The sequence below is a fragment of the Heterodontus francisci genome, chromosome 27, assembly GCF_036365525.1.
Source record: "Heterodontus francisci isolate sHetFra1 chromosome 27, sHetFra1.hap1, whole genome shotgun sequence".
Classification (NCBI taxonomy): Eukaryota; Metazoa; Chordata; class Chondrichthyes; order Heterodontiformes; family Heterodontidae; genus Heterodontus; species Heterodontus francisci.
In genome coordinates this window covers 15,906,589-15,925,046 of record NC_090397.1, presented here as the reverse complement: position 1 = coordinate 15,925,046, position 18,458 = coordinate 15,906,589, and positions in this window count along the sequence as shown.

Below are 18,458 nucleotides of genomic sequence, written 5' to 3'. Positions count from 1 at the left end.
TTCAGTGCTGTATCTCTAATCTAATCTAATAAATCCAAAAGCCAATTCAGGAGAAACCTCTTTACCCAGAGAGTGGGTCAAATGTAGCACTTGCTACTGCAGGGAGTGGTTGAGGTGAATCTGATAGATGCATTCGAGGGGAAGATAGATAAGCACATGTGGGAGAAAGGAATCAAAGAATATGCTGATGGGGTTAGATGAAGAGGGGTAGGAGAAAACTCACGTGGAGCATAAATACCAGCATGGATCAGTTGGGCTGAATGGCCTGTTTCTGTGCTTTAAATACTTTGAATGTTTTGTAATAATTCAAAACAATGTCAGATAAAGGAGATGGTTCTTTCAATGATTCCTGAGTTTTATTTATCTTACCCAGACAGCGTAACCTATACATTATCTCAAGGCATATGAGCTTGACAACTTAGGTCTACCAGATCCATTAATTGGGGCCAGCTGGTAGTTGTAAAAATGATTTGTTTTAAGACCGAAGTCTAAAATTCCCAGAGCACTGAACATTAACTCTTCTTTTCTCAGAGTTCAGCATTGCTTAAAATAACATTTTTAAGGCCATATTTAAAACATCAATTTTAAGGTCATTTTCCCTACAAGTTTCTGCTTTATTTTTATTTGATGTTTTATACATAAAGAAAACCATTATTTTCATTGCCCTAAAACTTGGTTGCCTGGGGATTTTTGCTGACATTAATTTTCCTTTGCAAGGAGCACCGTTTAGGGACAGCAAATCCTGTATTTTCTGTGAGTGGCCACTTCTTGGCTGTCAATTGTAAAATAAACACGAAAAGTTGTATGAACAGGCGTGTGTTGGAAGCTGCAGGTAACTAACTTCAGTTTACTCACTTCACTCACCAGAGGTGTCGGAACCTGTACAATTCTCACACAGGAACAGGTCTTTGATAGAGGTCATCATCACAGGCATTTCAAGTTGAAAAGCTATAAGACACTTGCTAATCACTTTCTTGTAAATTTTATAATTTTTTTAATGCCTTTATTATATTATAAGCCATATTTCAAACACTATGGGCTGAATTTTACAGACCCCCGATGTTGGGGGTCGTGGCGGGGGAGGTCGGAAAATGCCTCTGGGAGTGGGTCGCCATGTACCCTGATGCTGTGACGGCCTGGCCCGATATTGCCGGCAGTGGCGAGGAATCGTAGTGGCCCCCCGCAGCTTGGCGACAGGACCGCCATTAACATATGTAAATAAATTTAAATCACAGAACTAATTACCTTTATGTTCCCGGTGTATGTCCTGTTGCGATATTCATGCCACTGGCCAGCACTTCCACGCCTTTGGACTCTGTCCAGAGAACCAAGGTGGAAAACTGGTGGGGAGTGGGGAGGAGGTAGGTTCCTCAGTGCGAGGGTGGGGGGGAGGGGGGTCAAAGTAGTATCATTGGTGTAGGGGATGGTGAGAAGGGTTATAGTGTAAAGTTTATGTACTTTGGGGGGGGGAAGGTCAGGTGGGCAAGGGAAGTGTTTGGCGGGGAGAGAGGATAAGTAATTAATTTTATGGTTATTGAGTTTGGGAGAGGGGCAATGTAAATGGATTTAAATTTTTTTATTACCTATTCCTTTAAATATTTAAATTGAATGGTAGGGTTCGAAACCCTTTAAAAATGGCGTCAGTGCCTGTTCATGGAAGAGTTTTTTTAGATCATGGATGGGCAGCTGAGACCTGTTGCTTGCAATTGCAGCACCATGTGGGAACCTCAAGACACTTCATCTGTCTTGGGGGACATATGTGTAGGAAATGTTTCCAGCTGCTTGTGCTCATTGCAAAGCATCGGGGGGCTGAGAGTTTCCTGGATCGCATGGTCCAAAGGGTGGTCACCCGACAGGCAGTGTGAGTTCAGGATAGTAGATGGGTGGCCATATGGAAGAGTAGCAAGAGGGAGGAAGTGCAGGAGTCTTCACGGTGTGTGCCACTCTCAAACCAGTACTCAGATTGCTGGGAGTGACGACACCTTGAAAGAGTGTAGTCCAGACCATGGTACCATTGGGCAAGGGACTGCACATGGGGGAAGAGCAAAGCATAGAAATGCAGTCATTATAGGAGATTCCATAGTTGGGAGGCAGAGTGATGTTTCTGTAAACATCATCGTGTGACCTAGATAATGTATTGTCCCCCACACCCTACCCCAGTGCCAGGGTAAAGGACATCAGTGAGAGGCTACAGTACACGTTGGTCCAATGACATAGAGAGGGCAGTTATTGAGGTTCTATGGGTCAGACATTCAGGAGGCAGGGAGAAAGTTTTAAAAAAAAGACCTTGAAGGTAATAGTCTCTGGATTACTCCCAGTGCCATGTGCCAATGAGAGGAGAAATAGGAAGATAGGGAGGATCAATGCATGGCTTGAAAATTGGTGCAGGAAGAAGGGCTTCAGATTCTTAGGGCTTAGGGACCAGTTCCATGGCAGGAGGCACCTATTCAAAAGGGCCATTCTGGACCTGGTATTGGGGAATGAGCCCAGCCAGGTGGTAGAAGTTTCAGTGGGGGAGCAGTGACCATAATTCCATAAGTTTTAAGGTACTTGTGGATAAGGATAAGAGTAGTCCTCGGGTGAAGGTGCTAAATTGGGGGAAGGCTAATTATAAGAATATTAGGCAGGAACTGAAGAATTTAGATTGGGGGCGGCTGTTTGAGGGTAACTCAACATCTGACATGTGGGAGTCTTTCAAACGTCAGCTGATTAGAATCCAGGACCAGCATGCTCCTGTGAGGAAGAAAGACAAGTTTGGCAAGTTTCGGGAAGCTTGGATAACACGGGATATTGTGAGCCTCGTCAAAAAGAAAAAGGAAGCATTTGTAAGGGCTGGAAGGCTAGGAACAGATGAAGCACTTGAGGAATATAAAGACAGTAGGAAGGAACTTAAGCAAGGAGTTAGGAGGGCTAAAAGGGGTCATGAAAAGTCATTGGCAAACAGGATTAAGGAAAATCCCAAGGCTTTTTATACATATATAAAGAGCAAGAGGGTAACCAGGGAAAGGGTTGGCCCACTCAAGGACAGAGATGGGAATCTATGCGTGGAGCCAGAGGAAATGGGTGAGGTGCTAAATGAGTACTTTTCATCAGTATTCACCAAGGAGAAGGACTTGGTGGATGATGAGCCTAGGGAAGGGAGTGCAGATAGTCTCAGTCATCTCATTATCAAAAAGGAGGAGATGTTGGGTGTCTTGCAAAGCATTAAGGTAGATAAGTCCCCAGGGCCTGATGGGATCTACCCTAGAATACTGAGGGAGGCAAGGGAAGAAATTGCTGGGGCCTTGACAGAAATCTTTGCATCCTCATTGGCTACAGGTGAGGTCCCAGAGGACTGGAGAATAGCCAATGTTGTTCCTTTGTTTAAGAAGGGTGGTAAGGATAATCCAGGAAATTATAGGCCGGTGAGCCTTACGTCAGTGGTAGGGAAACTATTAGAGAGGATTCTTCGGGACAGGATTTACTCCCATTTGGAAACAAACGAACTTATTAGCGATAGACGGCATGGTTTTGTGAAGGGGAGGTTGTGTCTTACTAATTTGATTGAGTTTTTTGAGGAAGTGACGAAGATGATTGATGAGGGAAGGGCGGTGGATGTTGTCTATATGGACTTTAGTAAAGCCTTTGACAAGGTCCCGCATGGCAGACTGGTACAAAAGGTGAAGTCACACGGGATCAGAGGTGAGCTGGCAAGATGGATACAGAACTGGCTCAGTCATAGAAGACAGAGGGTATCAGTGGATGGGTGTTTTTCTGAATGGAGGGATGTGACTAGTGGTGTTCCGCAGGGATCAGTGCTGGGACCTTTGCTGTTTGTAGTATATATAAATGATTTGGAGGAAAATGTAGCTGGTCTGATTAGTAAGTTTGCGGACGACACAAAGGTTGGTGGAGTTGCGGATAATGATGAGGATTGTCAGAGGATACAGCAGGATATAGATCGGTTGGAGATTTGGGTGGAGAAATGGCAGATGGAGTCTAATCCGACAAATGTGAGGTAATGCATTTTGGAAGGTCTAATGCAGGTGGGAGGTATACAGTAAATGGCAGTACCCTTAGGAGTATTGACAGGCAGAGAGATCTGGGCGTACAGGTCCACAGGTCACTGAAAGTGGCAACGCAGGTAGATAAGGTAGTCAAGAAGGCATACAGCATGCTTGCCTTCATCGGTCGGGGCATAGAGTATAAAAATTGGCAAGTCATGTTGCAGCTGTACAGAACCATAGTTAGGCCACACTTAGAATATTGCGTGCAATTCTGGTCGCCACACTACCAGAAGGACATGGAGGCTTTGGAGAGGGTACAGAGGAGGTTTACCAGGACGTTGCCTGGTCTGGAGGGCATTAGCTATGAGGAGAGGTTGGATAAACTCGGATTGTTTTCACTGGAACGACGGAGGTGGAGGGGCGACATGATAGAGGTTTACAAAGTTATGAGCGGCATGGACAGAGTGGATAGTCAGAAGCTTTTTCCCAGGGTGGAAGAGTCAGTTACTAGGGGACATAGGTTTAAGGTGAGAGGGGCAAAGTTTAGAGGGGATGTGCGAGGCAAGTTTTTTACACAGAGGGTGGTGAGTGCCTGGAACTTGCTGCCAGGGGAGGTGGTGGAAGCAGATACGATAGCGACGTTTAAGAGGCATCTTGACAAATATATGAATAGGAAGGGAATAGAGGGATATGGGCCCCGGAAGTGCAGAAGGTGTTAGTTTAGGCAGGCATCAAGATCGGCGCAGGCTTGGAGGGCCAAATGGCCTGTTCCTGTGCTGTCCTGTTCTTTGTTCTTTGACAGGGTTGCACCACAATAGGACTGGGACCAATCTCTTTTGGGGAGGTTCAGTGGTGTAGTTGAGAAGAGTTTAACCTAAATTTGCAGGTGGTGGACACCAGCATAAAGAAGTAGAAAAGAGGAATAAGGTTTATAAAGGAGTGAGATGTCGGATAGTACTAGAGAAGGAAGTAGTACTATATTAAATAGGAGCAGACTAAGGAAAACCACAAGGAATACAAGGACAGGTTTAGAATGCATGTATGTAAACACACAAGATGCGGTGAATAAGGTTGACGAGCTGAAAGTGCAAATAGCCATCTGGGAATATGATGTAATGGCAACAATGGAATGTGGCTTAAAAATAGTGAGGACTGGTGTTTAATATTCAGGGATACAAAGTGTTCAGAAAAGATAGGGAAGGAAAAAAAGGAGACTGGGTGGCAGTGCTGATTAGGAAAGACATTGTAGTGTTGGAAAGAAAGGATGTCCTTGAGAGGGCAAGGACAGAATCTGTTTGATTAGGGTTGAGAAGCCAGAATGGTATGATCACACTACTGGGGGTATTCTACAGGCCTCCAAATAGTGAGAGATAGAAGAGGAAATTTGCAGGAAAATCACAAAAATGTGCAAGAACTATAGAGTAGTAATATTAAGGGACTTTAATTACCCAAGTATCGATTTGGATAATATTAAGATTAAAAGGAAATGAGGGAGAGGAATTTCTAAAATGTGTTCAGGAAAACTTCCTTGATCAGTATGTTCTTGCGTCAACTAGGAAGGAAGCATTTCTGGATCTGGTAGTGGGGAATGAAGTGGACCAAGTGGACCAAGTACCTGTGGGCAAGAGTGATCATCGCATCATAAGGTTCAGAATAGGAATGGAAAAGAGTAAGGAACATTCTAAAGTAGAACTTCTAAATTGGAATAAGGTATGTGAGGGTTCTTGAGAGGGTGCAGAGGAGGTTTATCAGAATGGTTCCAGGATGAGGGATTTTAGCTACAAGGTTAAGTTGGAGAAGCTGGGGTTGTTCTCTTTAGAGTAAAGCAGATTGAGGGGAAATTTGATAGAGGTGCACAAGATTATGACACATTTAGATAAGATAGACAAAGAAAAGCTGTCCCCGTTAGCTAATGGTAAAGGACTAGGGTGCATCAATTTAAAATTTGGGACAAAAGATGCAGGGTGGATGTGAGAGAGATTTTCTTTTACATAGCGAGTTGTAATAATCTGGAACTCTGCCTAAGGATGATGGAAGCAGAAATGATGAATGATTTCCAAAGGAAATTGGATGGGCACTTGAGAGAAACAAACTTGCAGGGCTACAGGGATAGAGCGGGCGAATGGGACTGACTCGATGGCTCTACAGAGAGCCAGCATAGACTCGAACTGAATGGCCTCCTTCTGTGTCATAATGACTCTATGGCAGGATTTCTAGGCACTGCCAATGTCAGGAATAGAGGTGGGCAGGGCCCGAAAATACCCGTATGGGCCAGCATGCTGGTTTCCCGACCTCGATCCCGGCATCGGCTATTTTGGTCAAGGTGGGTTTGTGGCCTGGCAAGGTGGGCAGGCAATTAGGCACGTTTAGAGCCTTGTTAAGGGTAGGCAATGGAGGCCATTTGGGATTTTCCAGTCAGCCTCCAGTTAACCCCAGTTGGCCAGTTTCTTGTCAGTTTCCTGTTTCCAGTTTCCTGACATGATGGGGGGCAGTTCAACTGCCTGGAGGCGGGCACCCACTGGCAGGCTAGGGTGCCTGTGCTCCTGGCAGGCCTACAGGCCCTCTCTGCCTGCCTGGGTGGAGGTGCAGCCAAAGGCAACCCTGTGGAGGGATTCCACATCCCCAAAAGTGGTGGCTTGGCTGCTTTTCCTATTTTTTAATTGATTTTGTAAAGAAGTTGTTGAGGGGGCCCCTTCATGTTGAACCACCCTTGCATTTACTTCTGTCGCCAGCTGCTTCTCTGAAGCGGGAAGACCTCTGACTCTCCAGCTTCGAAAGTCCACCCGTTGCCCTTAATTGGACAGGGAACCTGTCTCCTTGCTAATCAAGGGGGCACTCCGGTCAAAATAACTTATTTAACATTTTTACTTGATGGGCCTCAGACTCTTCCAAAAGCCTGGGTTTGGGTTTTATTTTTTTGCCAAGAGCTGTGACACCATAAGCTGAAATATGTAGGCTGAGCCTGTGCATCTAATTTTCCAGCCAAGTATTTCACACTGAAGTACAAACTCCTCACACTAGAGCAGGTCTCTCCAAAATAAAATTTTTCAGGCTTTTATATTACTGCACACAAAATTCAACAGTATTTTAATCAGAATTGCTTGATTTATTTTTATGTGTTTCTTTTTTTTCCATTCATTCACAGGATATGGACAGCACTGGCAAAGCCAACCTTTATTGCTCATCCCTCATTGCCCTTGAGAAGGTGGCAGTCACCTTCTTGACAACTGAGTGGCTTGCTAGGCCATTTCAGAGACTGGTTCAGTCAACCACGTAGCTGTGGGTCTAGCGTCACATATAGGCCAGACCAGGTAAGGATGGCAGATTTCCTTCACTAAAGGTGATTAGGGAATCAAATGGGTTTTTATAACAAGCCAGTAGTTTCATACTCACCATTAGTGAAACTAGCATTTTATTTTAGATTTATTTAAATTTAAAATTTCCCAGCTGCTGTGGTGGGCCTTGAATGCACCTCTCTGAATCATTAGTCTAAGCCCTTGGTTTAGTAGTCCAGTAATATAACCAGTATTCTAGTATACCTCATGAGATTATTACGACCAGGTGAGAAGGGGTCTAGCGGTTCCCTCTCAGCCTTTGCCTGGTTTAACCGTCGGCTGCGTTTGCTGACAACACAACCACTAGGTAGCGGTGCTAGCACATGCGCAAATGCAGCTTGTGCCACTAAAATGTCACAGTCTGCGACGTTCAGGCAGCTGCCAGCACTAAAGATGGCGCTGCTCAAATAATCACACAAAGGCAACGTAAACACATGGCAGCACACAATGGCCAACGAGGGAGAGAGTGAGCGGGCCTGGGATGGAGGGAGCGAGCCGGCCGGTGGGGGAGCGGAGAGGTGAGGGGAAGAGAGCGGGTAGACAGAGGTGGGGGGGAGGAGGAGAGTGCACCCACTGTCACCAAGGTCTTCGGCTACACTCTCCCCACTCCTCCCGCCTCCCCCCCCCTCACTCTCTCTCTCCCTGCATCCCCTGCTCTCTCCCCGCGTTACGCAATGATGTCATCTGCATGTGCGCCAACCAGTCCTGGCAATGCGGAACACAGCACATGCGCAGAGAGCAAGAGCCTGTTTGCACATCTGCGCAGCTTGGCACAGTCTGATGACGCCAGCGGTCGGCTTCGTTGTCACGAATCACTTTGTTAACCGTAACAGGGTTTCGTTTTAAAAACACCGTGTTTTTAGCTCCCCCTCAGTGAATCCTTGGTCACTGCTGCAATTGTAAGGCAAAGAAACTAGACAGGTTTCCTTCGATTTAAACAAGAAAGGTAGAAGTTTATTAATCTTAAACTCTCATCCGGTTAACGACTACGAATATGCGACGTGACCATGCTAGCATGCATACGCGATAAACACACACGCAGATAGAGACAGAAAAAGTAGAAAAGAATAAAGGGGAAAGGTTTGAGGCAATATTAGGATTATAATTACAATCCTTTAAGTTCAATGTGGAGTCTTCGGTTGCCGGTAAATCCCACTGTTCATTGGGGCCCAGTTCACACTTTAATTTGCTTTGATGTCGGAGTCTTTTCTCTCTTGAGGTTTACGTGTCTTCCGTGGGTCTGGTGGCTTGGGAGAAAGCGAGAGAGACAGCCAGGAGAGAGGCTTGCTTGTTGCAGCTTTAGTTGCAAACTGCCCCTCTGAATTCAAGCTGCCCTGTCTTTCATTCAAAAAACAGGATCAGCTGGTCAGTCATGTGACCAGCTGGATTAACCAGTCCCGCCTTTGTGGACTTCGAAGCTCTCGGTTGCAGGGGGTGGTGGTTGTAGGGCTGTCTCTTACCTGACAAGATGTGGTTTACCATTGCCCAGCCCAATCTCTGTTAATTGAATCAGTGAGCAATTCTTTTGTCTCACCAAGCACTGTCTCTTATTATGAAAATTTCTTCCAGCCAAGTGTCTGGTGATCTTCAAACAAGTAATTTCTTCACTCCAGACATTAATATGCCTCATTATTGGCAGTTGGGTCTCTGCATGACAACATGCTATAGGTTAGTTTCCCCTCCCAGTCACACACCATCCTGACTTGGGCATATTTTGTCATTCCTTCATTGTCACTGGGTCAAAATCCTGGAACTCCTTACTTAACAGCACTGTGGAAGCGGCTTCCCCACACAGACTGAAGCAGTTCGAGAAGGTGGAAAACCACCACCTTCTCAAGGGCAGGTAGGGATGCACAATAAAATGGTGTCATTGTCAACAATGCCATAGCCCATGAATGAATTTAACAAAAAAAAGATTTTCAGCAAAGGTACATTCATGATAGTGCCTCAATGCAACTTCACTACATTTTTGGATTGGTTATTCAGTTGCTTCATGTTACTTGACAGTTTAGAATTGGTGCCTTTAAAATGAACAAGATAATTGCTGAGCTTTACTTTTTGCAAACGTGGTCCTCCTCTGTGCTTATCCATTGAATCTGATTACTTTTGATTTATGCATGCTTAATCATAATTATTTTGAAAGCCAAATTTTCAGTCAATCATTAATTTGTGCCCTTGGGCTGTATAAGTTACTCAGATGTGAACCTTCTGGGTCTGAATCTTTTGAAAGGAGCTACACAAAGAATGCATGACACACATGACATTTAAATGTATGGCTTAGATGTTTTACATCAATAAAGGATTTTTTTTACTTTACACACTTTTTTGTTGAAAATATGACCTGGTGAGGAAGGGGTCTCAGGCTCCCCTCTTGTCCCTTTCCTGGTTTGGTCGTAACGGGGTTTAACTTTTAAAACACAGTGATTTTAGCTTCACCTCAGTGAGTCCTTACTCACTGCTCTCCAATTGTAATTGTAAATGAACCAATCAGACAGGCTTTCTTAGGTTTAAACAAGAAAGATGTAAGTTTATTAACCTTACTACTCTAACTCGGTTAAAATTACTAAAATATGTGACACAACCATGCTAGCATGCATAGGAGATAAATATACAAACAAATAGATATTTGGGGGGGGGGGAGAAAGAATTAAAGGAGGATGTAAATGGAATTCGGTTACTGTCTTTTGGTTTGGATGTAAAGTCCTTGATTGGAGTTGAGGTCTTGCAGTTCTCGCTGGGGCACAGTGCACACTTTCAAACTGGCTTCTCTGGTATCAGAAGCCTGAAGAGGTCCTCTGTCTGGAGGCTTAAGCTGCTTCCGTGTGTCCCTGAGACTTTGGTTGAGAGAGACAGAGAGAGCGAGAGAGAGACCTTCCCTTTCTTTGGTCTTCAAATTGCTGTCTGCCCTTAACCTTTCTGTGCGGCACAATTGAAACAGTTCCCACTCTAGCAGCAGGTAAGTCATGTGACCATCTCTTTGTTTGAAACAGCTTCTTCAGGGGAGGATTGTTGATTCCTCCAAGCTTTCTTGACACACTCGGTAGGGGGTAGAGTGCTGGCTCTTACACAGACAAGATGTGGATCATCACTGTTGCCCAGAACAATCCTGTTAATTGAATCAGGGAGCACTTCCATTGTCTTTCTATTCAACTGTCTCCCAGAATGTAAATGTGCAGCCATGTTTTAGCTGTTCAGCTCTATGGTCCTTATATAAAACAAAATATATGCTTTGTGCTGAATGGCAAAACTTTTATTGAAATAATATAGAAATGGAATGATTGAATGGCTCACCCCTATTCCTATCAGTTTTGTTAATAGAAAGTATTTCTATGGCCCCAATTTTAACTTTGGAACAGTTTGTGACAGGTGAGTTTTGGGAAGAATTTTCAACCCTTAGTCCCTGGTGAAACGATGGGACCACTTGCAGGTCGGGAACCCGATTGCTGATAGACCAGGCTTTGCCATGGCTTTTTAACTGAGCCACAGCATTAACAACCCACTTCCGGGTTTCCCAACCAATCAGAAAGGGTGGGCACGATGATGCACCAAATCTATCAAAGGCTGAATTGGACATGGAATCCTGAGGCTGCAGCAATCACAGGAATGGAGAGCAGAACTGGGAAAACTGCTCTCTGAGTATCTGAATCATACCTGGAGGCTCTACTGCAGGATCTGAAGTCAGGTGATGCTTGGCAAGGACGGGAGAAAGAGGACAGGCTCTCCAGCCATGCAAGCATGGACAAAAGGGGCCAAGGAAGTCAGCAGCAGGAATGTGGTCCATCTGAACTGGCAACATAAGAGGTTTAAGGACCTCAGGATGGCAGGAAAGGTGAGTAGCATAACATTTTTCAGGTGCCAAGCCCCACACTCTGACTTTTCCAGCATTCTCTACACAGCACTCTTCAGAACAACGCACCTTGCACTGCCTCCCATTCCTCTCTTTCTCCAGGCACCACCTCACAACCCCATCTGAACAGCCAACATTCACACTCATCCTAAAATAAAAGCAAAATACTGCGAATGCTGGACATTTGAAATAAAAACAGAAAGTGCTCGAAATACTCAGCAGGTCTGGCAGCATCTGTGGTAAGAGAAACAGAGTTAACGTTTCAGGTCAGTGACCCTTTCAGCAGAACCAGCAAAGGTTAGAAATGTGATAGGTTTTAAGCAAATACAGCAGGGGTGGGGGGAAAGAGGGATAGGACAGAGGGCTGGAGTGATTAACTGACAAGCAGGTCATGGGGCAAAGGCAAAGAGAGTGTGCTGATGGTGTGGTGAAAGACAAAGCATTAGTGTAGAGGGAGTATTAATGACAGAATAATGAGCAGCCCTAGCTAAAAGCACAGACATGAAAAAAACAGTTGGCAGGCACATGGTAAAAAAACAAAAAAAAAGATGGAACACAATAAAATAAAATATAATAAAAATAAAAAAGGCCCAGTTATGTTCTGAAATTATTGAACTCAATGTTCAGTCCAATTGGCTAGCTAACAGGAAACAGTGAGTGGGCATAAATGGGTCATTTTCTGGTTGGCAAGATGTAGCGAGTGGTGTACTACAGGAATCAGTGCTGGGGCCTCAACATTTTACAATTTATATAAATGACTTGGATGAAATGATCGAAGGTATGGTTGCTAAATTTGCTGATGACACAATGATAGGTAGGAAAGTAAGTTGTGAAGGACATAAGGAGGCTACAAAGGGGTATAGATAGGTTAAGTGAGTGGGAAAAGATCTGGCAAATGGAGTATAATGTGGGAAAATGTGAAACTGTCCATTTTGGCAGGAAGAATAAAAAAGAAGCATATAATCTAAATGGTGAGAGATTGCAGAGCTCTGAGATGCAGAGAGATCTGGGTGTCCTAGTGCATGAATTGTAAAATGTTATATGCAGGTTCAGCAAGTAATTAGGAAAGCTAATAGAATGTTATTGTTTATTGCAACAGAAGTTGAATACAAAAGTAGGGAGTCGGTTCAGTTATACAGGGCATTGGTGAGACCACATCTGGAGTACTGTGTACAGTATTGCTCTCTTTATTTAAGGAAGGATGTAAATGCATTAGGCTAATACCTAGAATGGGCGGGTTATCTTATGAGGACATGTTGGACAGGACTATGTTTGTATCTGCTGGAGTTTAGAAGAGTAAGAGGCGACTTGATTCAAACATATAAGATCCTGAGGGATCTTGACAAGGTGGATGTGGAAAGGATGTTTCCCCTTGTGGGAGAATCTAGAACTAGAGGTCACTATTGAAAAATAAGGGGTTGTCCATTTAAGACAGATGAGGATAATTTTTTTCTCTGAGGGCCATGAATCTCTGGAACTCTCTTCCTCAAAAGGCAGTGGAAGCAAAGTCTTTAAATATTTTTAAGGCAGAGGTAGATAGATTCTTGATAAGCATCTATCTAGGTTATCAGGGGTAGGTGGAAATGTGGAGTTGAGGTTACAATCAGATCAGCCATGATCTTATTGAATGGCAGAGTAGACTTGAAGGGCCGAGTGGCCTATTCCTGCTCCTAATTGGTATGTTCATATGTCCCCGCTAGAGCCTTTTGCAAAAGACAGCAAACTTCTTTCAGCAGCCAGTTGTGGTGATTTCTGTGTAGCACTGACACCCGGTGATCGCCCTAGAGATATTTCTGTCAAAACCTTACTGTTTTAAAAGGGTGAAATGTTAACCTAAGAAACAGGAGCAGAAGTAGGCCATGTTAACAAATCTCCGATGCAGCTTTTTTCTGGGAGTCTCTCGTATTTCCACAGCTGATGGCGTCGTTGGAGTTCCATTATTGCGCCCATACTTCCTGTACATGGATTAGATTGCAAGGTATCAATATGATGCTGTGTTTTATTTTCCTTGCTCAGCTGCGCCTCTCGTTACAGTGGGCTCACAGAAACTCTGCTGCACAGAGTCTGCCTCCTTCTGACCATCTTCCTCATCCCCTTATAGGAAAATGTCTGTGAAATCTCTCTCCAAACACACGCATGAGTCACTCCAGTGTCAAAAATAACATTTAGGGTGCCCTCCACCGCACCCCCCCCCCCCCCCCCCCACACTTGGGGCCGGATCATGTGCTTGTGCAGAAGGCGGGTTTCATGGCGGGAGGGGTTGTCCGGAGAATTGGAGTGGAATCGCCCGCCACGGAACCCAACGCTGGGATTACTGGCTCCAATCTTTCTGAGGGCGTGATTGGCTGATGATGACCTGCCCACCCAGAGGCCAACTGAGGCCCTTAAGTGGCCGATTAACGGTGTCAAGAAAACATGATATGACAAATGAGGAATTTTAATTCATCAGTTGGAAACTTACATTAAACTTTTAATGGAAAAAAAAACCCTACAGTTAACATTAAAAAAAGCTAGCAGCCAAGCTGGCCACTGCAATTTGCATTTGAACACCTTACACTTTCAAGGCCTCCAACCGGAGACACATATCTGATGAGCCTGTACCTAAACCAATGGATTGCTCTGGTGATTGAATTATCTAAGATGGCATTCATTAGCACAACATTCAAGGTCAACCTGTCACATTTACTTTGAAAGAGCAAACCCCTTTCAAGTATAAATATTGTCATCTTGAGGGCTGAGGAGATGGAAACTCCTAACCTTGAATCTCATTAGAAAGTTCCAGAGAATACACTGAGGCAGTCATGTGACTGTTGATCTCTGTGAAAGTTGGAGTTTCCCTTGGACAAAGGCAGTCAAGCCAGTGACTCATTCTGTGCAGGAGCTCTCGAGCTCTCTCTAGAAGACCTCTTGTGAAGCTTAGCTACTAGTTGCTGAATTCAAGACAAAGACAACAGGGGAAGAACGCCACTTACAAATCTGCCTGCAAGAAAGACCTGAACCAGGTGGGCCAGCCACAAACTGCACATTTACCAGCCAACGACCTCAAGGACACAACTTCAGCCGGAAGACAGCGGAATCATCCAATTCCACACACACTGTGTATCAATTTTTATTTGTTCTGGTCTCTAATTCAATCACAAATCTACCTCTTAACACTCTGTAATCTATTTGTAAGTGTGTGATTCTCGTGTAAGTGTGTGTGTGAATGTGTTATATATTTTCTTATTTTATTTAGTTTGGGTTTAGATTGTTAAGTATAATAAACTCAACTTTTTCTTGTTTAAACTCAAGAAATCCTGCCTGATTGGTTCTTTTACCATCACCTCCGAGGTAAAATGGAAAATGCTCACTGAAGTGGTAAGCACATCTACTGTTTAAAAAGGACTAAACTTTGGTACAGCCAAATAAGAGAAAGGACAAGAGGGGAGCCTTGTGCCCCCGACTCACCTGGCTGTAATAACGGCCAATTAAGGGCCTCTTCTCACCAGTGCTGGGATCTTACCTGAGATGGAGGGGCCTCTGCCATGGGGGGAGGATGCCTTGTAAAACAAGGCACCCTCCCTGCGGGCTTGGGGGTGGGTTCCTCCTTTGTGGGCAATTTGTGGCCCCTGTCATACAGAGATTCAGATCCTCCCTACGTTTAATCTGTGGGATATTCTGAGCCATCTCTTTTAATTGCAGAGCATCAAATGGTTCTGTGGTGATTCCCATGTCCTTTCCCCTTGCATCTTTCTTTGTTACCTTAAGAAGCTTCATCACCCCATTTCCGCCGAAGCCATTGTTATTGCAACTCGCATTCAGGCCGCTCTGTTCTTCCCTTCTGTACGCATATTCCCATGTAGCGTATGCTATGTCATTGTGTGATATCAAGAAACAACTGAAGGCACTGGATACTGCAAAGACAATATTCCGGCAATAGTACTGAAGACCTGTGCTCCAGAATGTGCCACGCCCCTAGCCAAGCTGTTCCAGTATTGCTACAACACTGGCATCTATCCGGCAATGTGGAAAATTGCCCAGGTATAACCTATACACAAAAAGCAGGACAGGTCCAACCCGGCCAGTTACCACCCCATCAGTCTACCCTCAATCATCAGTAAAGTGATTATCAGGAAGGTGTCATCAACAGTGCCATCAAGAAAACACTTGCTTTGCAATAATCTGCTCAGTGATGCTCAGTTTGGGACAAGGACAAGGGCAGCAAATGCATGAGAACACCACCACCTGCAAATTCCCCTCCAAGTCACACACCATCCTGACTTGGAATCATATCGCCATTCCTTCACTGTCGCTGGGTCAAAATCCTGGAACTCCCTTCCTAACAGCACTGTGGGTGTACCTACCCCACAAGGACTGCAGCGGTTCAAGAAGGCAGCTCACCACCACCTTCTCAAGGGCAATTAGGGATGGGCAATAAATGCTGGCCAAGCCAGCAACGCCCACATCCCATGGATGAATAAAAAATTTAATTCTCCCCTTGAACATTTCAGTTTTTCAACCTATTGACATAAACATAAGACCCTGCTGTTGCTTCAAACAATTTTTCAGTTCCTGAATCTGGTTTTGACACATCTTGTGATTGCCTCCCTTTCCAGCAGTTTTCTGATCTACCACTTGCTGCTTAAGAACACCCCTTAGGACAGCATGTAGTTCATCAGTTTTACTTTGGTATTGGTCTATCAGTCCCTTCTTCTCTCCCAGCTCTGCCTCATACAACATCTTATCATTAATCTCAGCCTGCAAATAAGATTGTGATCCAGACAAAGATTCACAATGTTGCTTTTTGTCCTCTAACTTCTTCTCAACCTCACACAATCTACTGTTCTTCATCTCTGCCATACGCTTCTCTCATTCTAGTTCCTCTTTTAATTTGATTATTTTCTGTATTTGCCACAGAATAATCAAAGCTTTCCAGTTGTGCTGTTTAATTTTCTTTTCCTGCTGTAACCCTTTATGTAATTCTGATATCTGTCCCAAACTAGCTACCTCAGACACCAATGATCTACACTCTCCTAGCATCTTGTCTACATATTTCTGAATAATACTGACCAAAAATTCCACGATGGCACGAAGAGACAGTGGACTAATTTCTTTCACTTAGTTGCAAACGTTCCTTTTTTATATCACGAAGGAGATATAAATCTATTTCAATCTATTTCAGTTGGTCGCTGTTATATATTCGGGTTTGCACGAGCAGAGAAAATGGACATCAAGCATGGCCAGTTCAAGGAAGTGTTTTTTTGTGTCCTTACATCAACAGGTCATTACCTCATTATATCATTACCTCATTAGCATAATATACAAATACTTTACACTGATTCCCCTTTCAAAAAACAAGTATTTTTTTCTTTTTGTTTCTCTTCAATGAACTATGTTCACAAATTGAGTTTAATAACTGGCTTACAAAGTCTTCCGAACCTTACAGGTTTTGGTATAGAGTCAGATTTTGGACTGCTTGATTTTGTTTCAGTACTTAAAGAAGATCTGTTTCTTTCTCAGAAATTGGTTCTTCAGACACTGAAGTTTGAACTGATTTTAACTCTGGCATGAGCTCTTTGAAATGGTCGAGTCAGTCTTGGCCACGATTGCAAAGGAGTTTTCAGTGACTTATTTCTACAGTTTTGACAAATAGTATATTTGCTAACCAATGATTCTAGGCCACTGTCTAGATCAGGCCCATAAATAAATTATTTTGCTATGGATTTCATACTAACTATTCCTGTTATATGTTGTTATATTATCTGTAATGAGCTAGGAACTAATTGTTATGGGTAAGTGTTCCAGGGAGTCATATTCACAGCGGCACTGAAGAGTCATGTGACATGTAACACAATGCCAGTCTACAGGCAATTCTCATCAAGGAGTTGGAAGAAATAAACCAAGAGCTCCAACCTTTCCAAGTCTAAAGTGTGATTATTTCTAACTTATGGGAACCAGAAGACAACCAGGAGGCATAATATGGTGACAGCTGGTGTCTGTGTGTAAACTTAAAACATTTTAAATGAATTTAATGCTGACTTACATTGGAAAAAATTGACCCAAATTAGTGCCAGAGAGAAAGAAAAAAACTGAGTGAATTAAGCAAAAACAAAAATCGAAATGTCGGCTGGCACTGCAATGAATACACAGCTACAGCCCATAATGAATTGGGAAGCTGATGATGTCCTAGAGGCATTTGAGAAGTTTAAACAAAAGTTCAGTAGTTTTCTAAATGGTGCTAGCGATGAAGAGAGGATCAGCTATATCCTTCAGTGGGCAGGAGATAAATGATTAAATTTGTTTAATAGCTGGGATCTGAGTGAAAAGAACAGCAGAAACCCAGATAAAATTTTTGAAAAATTCAGCACCCATCTCCAGCCAAAATCAAATCATCAGATCTGCCGATATGAATTTCAAGGCATCAGACAGGAATTAGGCTAGCCTATTGACGATTGAAAAATACAGTCAGATAATGTAAATTTAAGAACACAGTTGAAAGGATGGGCAGGGGCAAAAGTTTTCAGCAAGCTTGATGCCAGAAATGGCTCCTGGAACGTGAAGCTTGATGAGGAATCTTCGCTGTTGGCAGCATTCAATAAAGCCTTGGGCGGTACGAATTCCTGTGTCAACCTTCTGGCTTTAAAGTGAGCCAGGATATGTTACGGAAGAAAGTAGATGAGACATACTGAGGATGTAAAGGAGCAGTTGGCATAGCTGATGATATCCAGATGTACGATGTCGACAGAGAAAATCAGGACTACCATCTACATGAAGCCATGGAGAGAACCAGGAAAGCTGGGATTCAAGCTAAATGTGGACAAATGCATTGTGAAAGTGTCAGAATGCCAGTTTTTCAGAATGGTGTACACACCCAACAGAGTTAAGCAGAGTCCTGAAAGAATCTCAGCCATCTCTGCGATGGAAGCCCCAAGAGACAAGAGAAAGTTGAGAAGTTTCCTTGGCTTGATCCAATACATGAGCTCCTTCATACTGCACATGTCGGAACACAAAGCAAACCTGTGGGGAGATGATGAAAGGAGATGTAGATTACCAGTGATCGGAGTCACATGACAGGAGTTTCAACAAACTCAATAAGGTAGTATGCAAGGAGACAAGTATGTCTTACTATGACAGAAAGAAACCTGCCACTGCAAGTAGATGCTTCGACAAAAGGACTGGGAGCATCCCCAGTACAAGAGGGAAAGCCAATAGCATTTGCATCCAAAACTCTAACCTCCGCTGAGACCAAATATGCTAACATAGAAAGAGAGCTTTTGGCGCTCGTGTATGGATGTGAGAAGTTCCACACAT